This window comes from Sinohyriopsis cumingii, chromosome 1 (genome assembly GCF_028554795.1).
Source record: "Sinohyriopsis cumingii isolate HCF-2022 chromosome 1, ASM2855479v2, whole genome shotgun sequence".
NCBI lineage: Eukaryota > Metazoa > Mollusca > Bivalvia > Unionida > Unionidae > Sinohyriopsis > Sinohyriopsis cumingii.
The window spans coordinates 140,004,434-140,020,009 of NC_142961.1; the positions used below are offsets into that span (position 1 = coordinate 140,004,434).

Below are 15,576 nucleotides of genomic sequence, written 5' to 3' on the forward strand. Positions count from 1 at the left end.
CTGCGGCTTCTACTTCTTCGTGTATGATAGGGTGGTTGTCGTTGTTAGTTGCTGGAGGGATGTTCAGTATCTGGATCCACTGTGGCTTGGTGGTTGTAAAGTTCTGCGCAGTACTCTGTCCATCGTTTCAGAATATCTTTTTCTTCTGTGAGGCAGTTTCCGGCTTTGTCCTGTAAGGAGGTAACCCGCCGTTGTTTTGTGCCTGTTATAACATGGATCAGTTGGTATGCTTTCCTGCTGTTGTTCCTTTTCAAGTTTCCTTCAATGTCTTTGGACATTTCTTCTATCCAGTTCTCTTTTGCTTTTTTCAAGCTTTTCTTCACTTCCCGGTTGACTGCCTTGCACTGCTCTGCCCATTTTGTATCGTTCTTTTTCTTCTTCAGTTCCCTCCTGTTGTCACACAGGTTCCTAACCTCAGCTCTGACCCACGGTTTCTTGACTGGGTGATGTCTACTGAGGATATCGCTGGCTGTTTCGGTCGTTGCTGTGTTGAAGGTGGTGATCAACGTGTCCATGTCGGAATTGTCAGCATCGAGGATAGCGAGCGGTGCAAATTTCCCACCAATCATTGCCGGGAAGGATTTTGCTACTTCGGGATCCTTCAACTTCACAAGATCAAATTTTATTTTTGTGTGGCTCTATTTCTCTTTTGCAAGGCTAGTCCTGATTTTATAAAAATCGTTCGTTTCTGACATTAAATTTCGTCCAATACCTTTGATCACCACTGTTGTTACGCCGATCATTACTGCAGCAAGGGCTTATCTTGCTAATATGTGTCCCCGGCTACATATCTTTGTCTTTCGAAAGGCCAACATATAAGAGAGAGAGAGAGACAGACAGAGACAGAGACAGACAGACAGAGAGAGAAAGAGACGGAGACAGTGATAGAGACAGAGATAGAGACAGAAATGTTAAAAGTCAGGTAGAATTATTACTTGGAGGACTGGGGTAGAGTGCTGAATTTAAAATATTCTTGTTTACTTTAAATTCCCGAGATAACAAATCTGATTTATCATGGTCAATTGAAAACATATATGTTACAATAAAAGTAATACAAATAAACATCAATAACAAAACTGGAGATAATGTTTGAACTATTAGGGTATGGTGAAGGGGAAGAATCGTTAATCTGGAAGAAAGAAGCATTTTTATCATCTTATTATTTATCGAATTCTGTGTTCATGATTCGAAGAGGAATTTAAAGGTAGAAAGACAAAATATTACATAAGATTAGCACATGGATCACTCATATGGAACCGTAAGAAATACCATTGCAGTATTCTAACAAGATATTAAACAATTCAGCAATAAATATTGGCAGACGTACAATTACATCCAAAAAGCACATAGAAAATACAACATGGACTATATACATTGTATACTGATAGACATCATCAACATAGAATTATGGCGCTGATCTCATTCCATACTTCTGGAAGCCGGTCGTAATAAAAGATTTCGTTCCTTTCCTTCTCAAATGCATATTTCGACCAATAAGCAATAAAGTAGCATGTATTGATCCAATCTTTCTCAAAATCGCATGCATTTAAGCGAGTTAAGAGCAAAAAGGTAAGTTATTAAAGTACATACCCATCTATTTCACCTGAGTCTATCAATACTTCAGACCGTTGACGTAAAAAGCTGTGACATACAAGGAAGAGCCTAGGTAAGGGATCGCTGGTCGACTGACGCCCTGCTATGTCTATGCTACAACCATACAAGGTATCAAATTCAGTTATGTGCTTTACATGGAGAGTAAACCAGTGTGATAATAATGAGTGATGCTTGTGAGGCGATCTACAGGGGCAAACATACTTGTTTGAAATGGATGGTGGCGTGCATTGATCCAACCTTTTCAAAATTGGATGAATTGAAACGAGTTAAGTGAAGAAAGGTAATTTGTTAAATTACATACCCACCAATCTCTCTTAACAGTTTATCAAACCCCAGACAGTTGGTGTAAATAACCAAACCACCATAGCCGGGATAGGCTAATGGGGGGGTATATGTAAATAACCAAACACTAATGGGGGTATATAAGAAAGCTTCCTGTGGGTCTATGGATCTTTTCAGGGTTTGTCCAGTTTCTTCATCCACCAATTATACTGGCCTCTGTGTATAGCCTATCTTCCACTGAGAAATAGCCTTAAACCCAAAACAACAACGCATAACCATGGCAGAGGTTACATAACGGAATCGCCAGCCGATATACGTCCCTCTACTGTCCTATAGATGTCACTACCATACATGGTATGAAGGTCATTTAGGTCCTTTTCATGGGCAGTAACAAAATTAGATGAAAATGAATGAGTGATGGTTGTGAGGCGATCCGCAGGGGCAAGGTAGACATATTTCTTCTCGAAGTTGTTCTATCAGACAAACCATAAGATGAACTAAATTACTAAATAATGAGTAATTACCGACTTAGAAAAAGCAGAATGTATAAACACTGTTTTAAATTCTATATCCAAAGTTGAACTACCTCCAATCTATTACAAGAGGAAAATTGTGTATGGTTTTTCTCCCTGTTAAACATAAGATCTTGTATACAACAAAATATAATTTGAGAAACAGAAATAGTTTTCACAATACATCCTAGAGAATAAATCTCCAGAAATTCTTCCACTTTAAAGGCTTGTAACACCCTGCCGGAACCAGTAAAAATTAATCAGATTATTCAATGTTTAAACGAAAACATTCATCTGCCCAAAAACCATGTCTCACTATATTATTATTATTATTATTACTTTATTATGGCAACAGGCTAGAAAGACTCATTCATACAAGGATAAAAACAACTGCGGTGATTTACATAATGTTTTATTTTCAAATTTTCTTACTGATTGTCCGTTGTTACGTGTAGACAGGACGACGAGACTGCTTACCATTATATTTTTTAAAATTGTAAGACACATACAATACCAATGACCTAACACTCGCATCCTTGAAATCTTTAAGACTTAAAGATGCTAAAAGACTTCAGTAATCGTCTAAGACAAATTATCTACTGGCATGATCTCCCTCCATTACCCGCCATGGCACCCCATTAGGAGTCCCCTTTTCTCCCCTTTTCTCTGCTTTAAATTAGTTGCTGTACACTTGCGTTGTGTTAATCTTTCTAGCATGCTGAATTTTTCTATAGTCATTGTATAAATACACGGTATATCTGATCCACACATATGTATATGCAAGTACTGTTGGCTATTGCCACATTTCATATACCTAACTAAACATTTTGGAGAGGGCTGTTGTTAAGAACGTGTAGCCCTACCCAAGGTGTTGTAAATAAGGCAATAAAATATGCTTAAACAAACTAGATAACTTGACAGATAAGTATTGACCTGAGTGACTACTTGTGCATTTAAATCAAATGTTGTCCAATCTTTACTAAACGAAATAATTTGTACGATTTCTTATGCAGCAAATGTACAAGTTTTGAATTTATCACAAAACTACTGACGCCTGCGTAAGTACATTTATGGGTGGTGTAATGAGGTTGGGTCTAATTTTTACCTTACTCTGTTATGATAATGAGCTGAGCCCGGAAGGCCGCCTGAATTGCCCCGTAGTGGTCACATAAGTTTCATTGCCCAATCATTTGTCGGTGCTTGCAACTGCGCACAGTTATTTGACTTGTAATTAGCGTCACTTTCAACTGAACTGCAGAGGAGTAGAGATGCGATCCTTCTTTGAGACAAATATTTTGTGTGGAATTTAAGTTCCACAGTCGCCTTTCAAGATTTGTCGTACTAGTTGGCACTGTGCTTTACAGCTTTTGTGATATTTGTTAAGTCAGTAAAATTTATTTTTGCACATTTGATTTTCACTACTACTATGAATATGCCTCTTGCTCTAATTACGGGCCACTCTATTTGTAAATGGCAATCACCGTATCTTACCTCCGGCACAGACGACCGTCTTGCCTTTGATTTAAAATTTTGAAAAACGTCGATTCGGAGAAGTTGCACGGTGTTGGAGAAAGAACGGTGAAGAAATGGATGAAGTTCGACATATCTTCCCTTTGTTTTCTTTGTCCTGATAGTGTTGTATTGCTTTTGGGCAACAATGACATACAGGCTGATACTGACCCCCACGCATTAGCCTTTAAACTGATTTCGCTTGCCTCACAATTACATCGTGATTACCATGTCAAACAAATTGTATTATGCCAGATGCTTCCACGTTTCATACTTAGTGGTCATACACCTAATAATTATTCGACGTTGCACGGTCGGTGAATGGAATTCTGTGGACGGAAGTACCTTCCTATCCATACATGACATCTGGGAACATAATGGTCCTTTGCCCGTCGAACGCAAGGATTGCAGGGATAAATTCCGGGCAGACGGCGAACACTTGTCAAACAAAGGGAAACCCTATTTGTACAAATCACTTAAGGGCGCAATCATGACTGCTCGCAAGAAAATTTACAAGTTAGATTAGAAGACTGAAGCCGTTGAGGTCTTAATACATATATATTTATTTTTCGTATTTGTTTTTCTTTATATATCCTTGTATTTTCCTTCCGTTTCCTACATTATTTCACTCATTATTAACACATTACTTATAATGACTGATTTTCTGTACGTTTTGAGCTTGTCCTTAACAGTGCCTACTTTAGGTAAAAATTTCTGGAGCGTCATTCCTCTAGTTTGGCAAGATAATGATCAATATCGGTACAACCTTGGCTCTTCAGGTCTACAGTACATACGTTAGCTACATTCTGCATGATCTAAATACTAGTCGCCAAGTTTATCCAACTATCTCCACTTTACTCTACCAGTTTTCAAGTTCATCGTTCATTCAATAGATTCTATACTTTTGGACCTTGTCTGCAAATTCAATTCTGTTTGATGTTATGTCAAGTTATCAGGTGTGTCCATCTGACCAGCAGTTTTCAAGTTCACTTTATATCACTTGACTCTTCCTTTCTTGAGTTTGTGCTCTGCCTCGACTCTACGTGCTATTATTACAGGTTATCAAGTGAATACTTCCACTTGACTCTACCAGTTATCAAGTGAATCATAGATCACTTGACTATTATTCAAAGTTATCAAGTGAATACTTCCACTTGACTCTACCAGCTATCAAGTGAATCATAGATCATTTGACTATTATTACAAGTTATCAAGTGAATACTTCCACTTGATCATAGATCACTTGAATATAATTTTTACAAGTTATGAAGTAGATATTTCCACTTCACTCTACCAGTTAACAAGTTGATCAGAGATCACTTGAGTCAACCACCTTAACTATACATGATGATGTTACAAGTTCCTTTGAGGGTCCTTCTCCTTGACTCTGTCAGTTATCAAGTCGCTCCTGACAGCTTGACTCTTTCCATCTGCATCGTATCATTCATATTCATCTGTTTCTACTTGCATCTACTCGGCGATTCAGTTCTCAATTTTGGCAACTGGCTTCAATCTCAATGCTACAAATTCTACGTACATGGTTTGTCTCCTAACTCGTATCTAGTTGGTCGTGTTGACAGCAGTTATTTAGGGTGTTAGTCACCATGACTTATGCAATTTGTTCATTATGTAACAATTTCTCTCCTACTCCCACAATACGGAAATGCTGCTTTCTGTTCCCCTTTTTATTTTCAGAATGGCTCCACAGAGAAAAGCCTCCAGTGGGGATACAGATGGTAGACTCTATGAATATTGCACGCAAAAGAGCGCCTCCGCGAAAAACAACTTCAAATGGTGTACAGCGGGTGGTGGACGCCAGGAATGTCGGGCATAGAAGAACTTCCTCAGCTCCAGCTCCTGGCACTTCTTCATCCCTTGATGCTGAGGCGATAGAAAACATAACAAGAGAGGTAACTGACACCATCAAGGCCCACGTGGATGACCAATTGGCCAACATTTTCAACACCCAGCAACAGATACATCAACCAGCTGCTAATCCGTCACAGCAGCTGAATCATGAGGTGGTGGACCAGGCCGTAGACATGGCAATGTCAGTGGGAGATACACTGATAGTCACTGCTACTTTGTGCACGCCTATAAATGTTCCCAGTCAGTCGGCACTGCCATGTCAAAACGAATCCAAATTTGGTCGTGCATCCACTCAGATCACAGCTGTCATCCCTATAAAGGTCAAACAACTCATTCTGGATGGCCAGTACATTGATTTAGCTATACTTCTTCCTGATAGAAGCGAGGAGACCTTTAAGATGCAGATTGATATTGACCGGACTTCTCCCGAAATTAAACTGATCCCTAGTCAGAATAAAACCCCTCTTTTCCTTCATCAGTGGCTGTTTGCTTTGAATAGGTTCGTAGCAATTCACGCTGAATGTAAAACAGTATCAATTGCAGGTTTGTCGCAACATATGGAAACTGTAATGACTCTTTCCAACAAGAAAAGCCAACTGGCGTTACTATGACGAGCAGTTCCGTCAACTGGTCAGTCACCATGAATCCGAATGGGGCACAACACATTTAGAGTTTTGTACCTGCAGTCGGTTTTTGACTTGCAAGGGATGGCACAATCTCAGGATGCTCTTTCTCGCCAACAGGTGCACAGATTCCTCCAGCTCTCACCTTGCGCAGAGGAAATCCCAGAACAGGTCTCAGAATTACCGACATTAACAGACTGGGAATAATACTGTCCATGTTAGTACAAAGTGCTCTTTCTCCAACTTCGGTAGAATCTTGCAGGAGCAGTTGAAAAACATTACATCCATTTTTCAACCACTTTAAAACTCCACAGCACTTTCCCGGTTTCAAATAACATTTTGGCACTTTTTATTTCGTATCTTTTTTGAAAAACACTATGCACCATCAACCATATCTACCTATGTCTCGGCTATTGGCACAAACTTAAAAATATCCCCGATCCAACCAACTCCTTTTTTCTTACTCAAAACAAAAACTCCTACAAGCGCTTCATAAACATTTACCGCACACAGATGCCAGACTACCAGCTGATATATGTATGCTATGAAAACTCGTTCTAGTCCTGCCGACATTTACCCACAATCCAACAATCATGGAGTATGTTATTATTTCTTCATTAATGCTGAACTCTAACAACGCTCACCTTGCAGTGTCATTCTTGATTCAGTTATTTGTCTCCTCCGTATTGCTGTCCCTCGGGCTATAAACAAACACCTAACCACACAGAGTATAAAATTACTTGAATTGTTTAAACCTTGGGTTGAAATCTCAGAGTTAAATTTAAATCGTATTAAACATTGTCTGGAATGAAATACGACGTGTAATCATGTGTGATTATCGTTTGTCAACATAGATGCGAAGAAAAGCAGTAAGCATGAGTTGGAGCTGAAAGATGCGATTCTACATTTACATTAAGACACAAGTTACCATCCCATCGATGTTGGAACAAAAATTTGGTTTTGGTTAAAATACATGATGTTTTATTGTTTCTTTTTACCAGTGGATGGTAATGTTAACTCCATAAATGACGAAAAACCTGGTTTATAGCATATATGTAATTAGTAGCATCAACGTATTTACATAAGAACTGATGTTCCGTGATAACAATGCTGAAACATATCAATCTAGACTTACTTTGTAGAAGAAGAGATCAATTAGTATCTGATTAAAAAGGTCGGATATAAATATAATTGAAAATATATTCCAAAATATAACGTTTAGCACGGTAGAAGGCTTGACCGGTAAAATGTAGAGGTGGCCTGTAGATGACGTAAGGAATTTGGGTACTCTTTTGCTCCAAATTATGCAAAATCCGTGTATAGCAGGTTGCCTTTGATGCGGCATTTTTTATAGCAAATGAGCGAATAATAAAGTAATCAAAGTTTTGGAGAAAATATTTTGTTAGATTTGGCAGTTGATCCAATATGAGCATTGATCACATTAGCATTGTAACAAAAATATGAAGGTCTATTTTGAGACAGATGTATGGCCCTTGAATGTAATAGACTTTTCCTTTCTTTCCTCTTCCACAAACGTTTTATTATTATTATTATTATTAGTAGTAGTAGTAGTATTGATGATGATGATGGTGATGATGATGATGATGATGATCTTTATGAAGATACAGTATTTTATATTGTTCAAACCTCACACAATGTGCAAGGAAGAAGATTATTCCCGATAACAAAATTAAATTCGCTCCGACGCAATCTCCCATCTAAGCACATTTAAGTAAAACAGGTAAGATCATGTGTGAATGTTAGTGAGGAATATTTCCCTATCACATTTAAAAAAAAATAAAAAATAAAAAGGCTTGGACCACATTTTCCCATTAACGTGACGAAATTCACTCACACACATGATTTTTCGCTCTATAGTCACTTATTTGGCTACAGCTTTTTGACCTATGTTGCTCCAAAACTAATTTTACATAAATATTAGGCTGCTTTTCACGACTACATTTGACAAAATGCCTACGCCAAACATATACACGATCATTTTTAGTCGCACTTATTCCCATAAGATGATTAGAAAATGTCTTCCACTATATATAGTATTCCTGTAAAAAAAAAAAAGTCATGCATTCCTGAGACACTTACGTTGTCTGATGTAATACCTAGTTAACGCAGAACAGTATAAAACTGTTCAAATACATTCCGCTAATATTTCATATATGTTGTCAGAAATATTAAGAACTCAGAGATGCTACGCATTATCTTGGACAGCGGAGTTAACCGAAAATTTATATTTAAGCAAAGTAGTCGAGCCTGTGCAACTTACAGTGTCTGGTTCATGGACAGCAAAGCATGAGAGCTCAGAGTGTGTTTCGTGGATACATGCAATTTACCTGTGAAAATGTGTACATGTGTGTACCGTAAAGAAAGACTTGTTAGTGATATGTTCCAGATTTATTGTGTCAGATACTCAGCCAAAATAGGCCAGTCTCACAATACCTGAAAATCGTGATCAACGGTTATCTAAAAACAAAAAAACATCTCTAAATTTCTAAACGAGCGCTCATTGTTGGGAGATTTACAAGAAATCAAAATATTAGAACGTCAGAAATATATCGAATATAACTTAGAAGACTTACAGTGTTTACCCATGAAACAATTGAAAGAAATCTTAAGACTGAACACTGACAGCGTCAGGGCCAAAAGGCAATTCGAGTTTCACGTACCTACCCTTTAATTCGTAGGAAAAAGGGCGTTTCTCGGCCAAAATAAGATTGTAAGTGTGATGCTGACATTCACCAGCATTCACCAGCCAAATTATCCAACTTTTCACGATCGATTGTGAATTTCCGAAAAAGGCTGAATGGACTAGATATTTTTTTTAAATTGTCAAAACATAATTTTCATCTGATATATGACTATTTAGTAGAGAAAGGAAAACAATCCGGTCCATCAGTAATGAAAAGAGCAAATTATAAGAAAGAACATGGGAACGCATGTTTCGTTGAAGGACAAGTCAGTGACATTAAAGTTCTAACCAACCGAGACCTTACTTATGTACGTGCAAAAATGATTACATCCATGAAAAAGAAACACCAAATACCAAGTTATAGAAGTCTCTGATGCCAGTGGAGATGCAATGGTTGCTGCTTGTGAATGTCTTGCTACGGCTAACTATCCCAAGTCTTATCTATACGACAAATTCTAAGCATGGAAGATATATCCACTTATCTCCTATTGCACATACATGTCCTGGTTAACGTGCGATATAAAGCGCACACAAAATCTTCATTTATGGTTCTAACACACTATGTCCAACTATACTGATACAATGGCATGTACTTCGTATTAAATATATTTATTTGAACAATTTATTTCTTTATTTATTCTTCTTAAAAGTCTAATCGGGAATTTATGATAATGTATTGCAAATCTCACAAGCACATTACAATCATTAGATATAGATACAGACATAAGTACGCACACAGAGCATGATCAAGAACACGTGTCAAATTCAGGGGATTAAATGATGAGCTCACGTTAGTCTGTCTGTAATTAGAGATGATCCTTAATCACTCACGGAAAATTCACCAGACTGACTTCATAAGTTGTCGGTATGGAGACTATATATGCTATTAGTAACGGTAATTCGCTTTCTGTCCGTGGATGTTCAGGAGGAATTAGCATATCTTTTATTCAGTCCTTGTTTAATGTTGCCATTTGCCTGACTATACACACACCCAGACTCTTGAAACTAATTGTATATCGTTGTTTATTTAATATTACTTTAAATTTCATATTTAAAATGACAGTTTGAAGCTTTCATGAAACCTTCAATTATAAATGAAAGACCTTATTTTGGTTTGCGGATATTTTTGACAAATCGGTAAAACGTCTTCAACATCGTATCCGATGCACTCCTCCATCTCTCTCTGGTTCAAGCATTTAGTTCCAAATAGTGTTCTATATGAAACACTTCAGTGTGAAATCCATATGAAATATTCTTTAACAAATCAATAACTATTTTTAAATTTTATTCAAATTTTTCTCTCAATATGAACTTTTACAAAACTTTCCTATTTCATATGATTATCGTATTACGAAGTAAGAAGATTATTTTTATCTTGTTGTTCTTTTTATAACTGTGAATATACAATGACATATATATGAACAATGCGAAAAGGTCATTTCTTATCACAAACTGATTGAACCTCCTTGTGTCATAAATTCTTTCCAAATGACTCTTTCTTACAAATTGTTAAATGATGCCTTCGCGAAGATAATCACGTCACCAGTCACACATGAATTAGACTGGTTTGAAGAAATCGTTTGCAGTATGCATGGGTAAATAAAGTTGAACGGCCTTTTTGCATGGCGAGTCCAGATTATATAAAAAAAAATCGTATGTTTCTGACCTTAAAAATCCTCCAATATCTTTGATCACCACTGTTGTTACGCCGAACATTATTGCAGCATGGGATTATATTGTTAGTATGTGTCCCCGATTACATATCGTTGTCTTTCGAAATGCCAAAATATGAGAGAGAGAGAGAGAGATAATAAAGGTCAGGTAGAATTATCACTTGGAGGACTGGGGTAGAGTGTTGAATTTAAAATAGTCTTGTTTACTTTAAATTCCCCAGAAAACAAATCTGATTTATGATGGTGAATTGAAAACATATATGTTACAACAAAAGTAATAAAAATAAACATTAATAACAAAACTGGAGATAATGCTTGATCTATTAGGGGATGGGGAAGGCGATGAATCGTTAATACGGCTGTAAAAGAAGTATCCGTAAAAAATATAAAAAGAAAAAAGACTAATCTGGAAGAAATAAGCATTTATATTATCTTATTATTTATCGAATTCTATGCTTATGATGCGAAGAGGAATTTAGCAGCAGAAAGACAAAATATTACATAAGATTAGCACATAGATCACTCACATGGAATCGTAAGACATAACATTGCAGTATTCTAACAAGATATTAAACAAATTCAGCAATAAATGTTGGCAGATGTACAATTACATCCAAAAAGCACATAGAAAATACAACATGGACTATATATATATTGTATACTGATAGACATCTTCAACGTAGAATTATGACGCTGGTCTCATTCCATACTTCTGGAAGCCGGTCATAATAAAACATTTAGCTCCTTTCCTTCTCAAATGAATATTTCGACCAATAAGCAATAAAGTAGCATGTATTCTGCCATTTGTTTCAAAATCGCATGCATTTAAGTGAGTTAAAAGCAAAAAGGTAAGTTATTAAAGTACATACCCATCTATTTCACCTGAGTCTATCAAAACTTCAGACCGTTGACGTAAAAAGCCGTAACATACAAGGAAGAGCCCAGGTAATGTATCGCTGGTCGACTAACGCCCTGCTATGCATATTCTGCAGCCATACAAGGTATCAAGTTCAGTTATGTCCTTCACGTGGAGATTAAACCAATGTGATAAAAATGATTGATGCTTGTGAGGCGATCTACAGGGGCAAACATATTTGTTCGAAGTGGATGGTGGCGTGCATTGATCCAATCTTTTCAAAATTGGATGAATTGAAACGAGTTAAGTGAAAAAAGGTAATTTGTTAAATTACATACCCACCAGCCTCTCTTAACAGTTTATCAAAACCCAGATAGTTGGTGTAAACAGCCAAACAACCATAGCCGGGATAGGCTAATGGGGTTATATGAGAAAGCTTCCTGTGGGATTTTTGATGGATCTTTTCAGGGTTTGTCCAATTTCTTCATCCACCAATTATACTGGCCTCTGTGTATAGCCTATCCTCCACTGATAAATAGCTTTAAACCCAAAACAACAACATATACCCATGGCAGAGGTTACATACCCGAATCGCTAGCCGATATACGTCCCTCTACTGTCTTATAGATGTCTCTACTATACATGGCATGAAGGTCATTTAGGTCCTTTTCATGGACAGTAACATAATTAGATTAAAATGAATGATTGATGGTTGTGGAGCGATTCGCAGGGACACGGTAGACATATTTCTTTTCGAAGTTGTTCTATCAAACAAACCTTAGTCAAAACGGTAGTGGACTTGATACGATCAGTTATATTATGTTAAAATGTGTATCACCACCAATTGCCAAACCTGAGATTCGTATTAAATTAATTATTAAGAGAACAAATCTTTCCTAATATTTGGTAAGGAGCTTTTGTGATGCCAATAAGGAGTTTTTGTGATTACAATATCTGAAAAATGGAACTCCAATTGATCCGTCAGTAGTTGTTGGGGACACTTTAGCGTCAATGGAATTAGCATTACAAGACACCCTGGGCCACTTTAGCGACAATGGGACTTTAACGTTAAAAATGGGTATATCAAAACTGGTGACAATAGGACTTTAACATGGGGAATACAGGGCCAGTTAAGCGACAATGGGACTTGAACGTTAAAATGTGTATATCAAAACTGGCGACAATGGGAACTTTAACATGGGGAATACAGGACCGGCACTGTGGCGACAATGGGACTTTAACATGGGAATAGAGGCCACTTTAGCGACGATGGGACCTTAATGTTTAAAATGGGTATATCAGAATTGGTGGCATTGGGACTTTAACATGGGAATAGAGAGTCACTTTAGAGACAACGGGACTTTAACTTTAAAATAAGGGCTTGCACTTTGGCGACAATGGGAATCTAACATGGAATGACACCTGAAGGTCATTGGGAATTGAACATTGGGTGGCGTCATGGGATTGATAGGGTCAAAACGTTTTATTGGGTGAAATGTATATGTAGGGACAAAGGGTTGATAGAGACAAACATAGACATACTGAAACAAACAAAAGCACATTCAATCACACAGAAAAGAGGACAGAAATGTTCTAAAGAAAGGCTCACACATAGAATAGAGACTCGAAAAAGAAAAGTCTATTGTATGGGTTCAAAACATTTACTCAGTTATCTACATGGGCTCTTTGGCCCGTGCTTTGGTCTAAGCACTATCCATTTAATGCATAAACATTTGAACATGAAACAAACCTATTTACGAGTTCTTGGTTCTAGTAAACTACTGTTTAAAATTAAAGTTCACACCTATTTAAAATCACTTCATATACAACGTATTTATATTAAATGTTCATTTATAAGGAAAAGCTAAAACAAAACAAGTAACAACCAATCAAATAGGACAAAGTTCATGTTTCTCTCTCTATCCATCACACACGTTGTTTAAAATCTGGTCAGCTACCACTTGTGTCCCAGCGTAGATGTTTCACATTACGTACTCCATGGGCTGTCACGTAAGCCGCAATGATGACATTTCCAAATTCGTCTGCTTGTACAAAGTCCAATTCTTCTTCGTAATTGACTAAAATTAAGTCCTCGCAAAAGACGTCCACGTGTTTCATGTAACTGGTTTTGACGTGAATCATCTGAAAGGTTCTGTCAAATACTCTGTCCTGGGGAAACACGGTCGTTGTGCCATTTTGCCCCACAAGCAATTTAACATCACTTTGGCAAACGATCGCCTGCCTTCGTTTTTCTCGATGTGGTCTAATGTGATGCCTTCCTGCTCCCAGTAGTTCTCTTTGAATTTCTTTTGTTCTTCGGGAGTGTGGTACCAGTAAGGATAGACACTGGCTTCTTGTTTCAGTTTCTATAAAGCATCCACGTAGTCTGCGAAAATGCCTTTCTGAGTCTCGTCTCCCTTATGGTATTTTTGTGTCTTGGAAAGTGGTAAATTTCGTACACTTCTAACAGTTGGTATCCTATGTCCAGAGATTTTAACACTTCCACGCTGACTCAAGTTAACGATAAGGCGCGTTCTTCCTGTGTGTCCTGGCAAGGTTGGTCTTGGTTACACGTTTCGGCACAAGTACGGCACAAGGGAAACATCAGTTTTCCTTGGCAATGGTGAGGTAACACGGGATGGTGCAAGTCGGTGGGAGGCAAGACTTTGCACTTGATCAATATTTCGTATTCTAGAATGTTGTCCAGGTCGATGTGTTCCGTCAGCAATTGCGGGTGCCATGCAGGAAAGCGACAGTATTTGCACACGTAAGGATACAGAGAACACAAATGTATTTGATTTCTTCTCCTTTCTCCTCGTTGGCTTGGTAAAACAAACAGATGGCATTCGTCCGTCCTCCGTACAAACTGTCTCGCGGGTTCAGTGGGTCGACCAGCTTGTAACTTTCTACGATGCGTTTAAATTCAGGATCGGTTTTCAAACGGTGATCGTACTCGTGTTCCCACATCACCCGGTATCCTTGCTATTTTAACTTCAAGCGCCGCTGACAAGTACAAGTCTTCTATGGTCCGTTGTAAAAACTTATTTTTAGCGTCACGTGCAGGGTAGCAGAAGGGACATCCGTGAAATAAGCAATCGTTAAACTCGTACATGATCTTGGGGTTTTCTAAGTCCCACCCATCACCTGAATAGTTTCCGATGGTCTTTTCGCCTCCTCCGTTTCGGGCGTGCTGGATCCATTTGTCTTCCTTGTCCCACAAATAATGTTGCCAGCGTAGGGCTTTGACAGAGTATTGATGTTTGACAAAGTTGGTCGTTTGAGGAATGATGACAGCCAGGGTGTTTTCGGGCATGAATCGTTGTCGGTGCACTAAGGAAGACGCTTTTGCAATGGTGAAGGCTTCTTTCAAAGGATCGCTCCCCCCGTGCCGTGTTTCATGAACAGTTGTCGAAATTTTTCCACAGCAACGTCGTAAAATGTCCACGTCGAAACGACACTACTTTAACATTTCTTCCTGAAAGTCGAAGGGGTCAGCGTGAGCCTGGTACCAAGCGTAGAAAGCTTCTGGTTGATCGGTACGCATGTTTTTGGGGTCTTAGTCGTGAGCCTCAGGCAAATGGGGCAAAACGGCGAGTTGATTGGCTTGGGTATTGAAAAAGTAGCCATTTTTGTCATTCCAAAAGTTTTAGGCATTCGACTCAAAGGAATGGCCAAATAGCTCATCGAATCTTTAAACTGTACCTGTCCCACTTGCATGGAAATTATTTTGGCTCCGTTCAAACTCAGTTTAGGACGTTCGGTACCTTGTTCCGTATAGTATCTCAAAAGAAACTGTCCATCGTATCCCGAGAAATTGTAATCCATCACTGTGGCATGGCGATGACAATCTCCGTAACGTTCGATGTCCTCTTGGCTCAACATTTCGTCGATGTAGTCTAAGATCCATTGGCCGAATTCGGCTAGCTTATTTGGT

The 15,576-nt window shown here is 38.1% G+C and overlaps 1 protein-coding gene across 7 annotated transcripts in view; it reads right to left on the reverse strand.

Moving 5' to 3' along the window:
- LOC149808011 (uncharacterized) overlaps window positions 1-11,788 on the reverse strand; it is a 78,807-nt gene extending 67,019 nt beyond the window's left edge. For 2 of the 7 annotated variants that reach the window (XM_089972476.1, XM_089972457.1), the window contains exon 1: window positions 11,656-11,788. The gene's annotated coding sequence lies outside the window, so the exon portion shown is untranslated. Of the gene's footprint in view, window positions 1-1,590; window positions 1,713-11,655 lie in introns of those variants that run through there. The other 5 variants (XM_089972483.1, XM_089972460.1, XM_089972500.1 and 2 more) reach the window with 4 other exon arrangements.
- Between the last annotated feature and the right edge of the window lie 3,788 nt (window positions 11,789-15,576).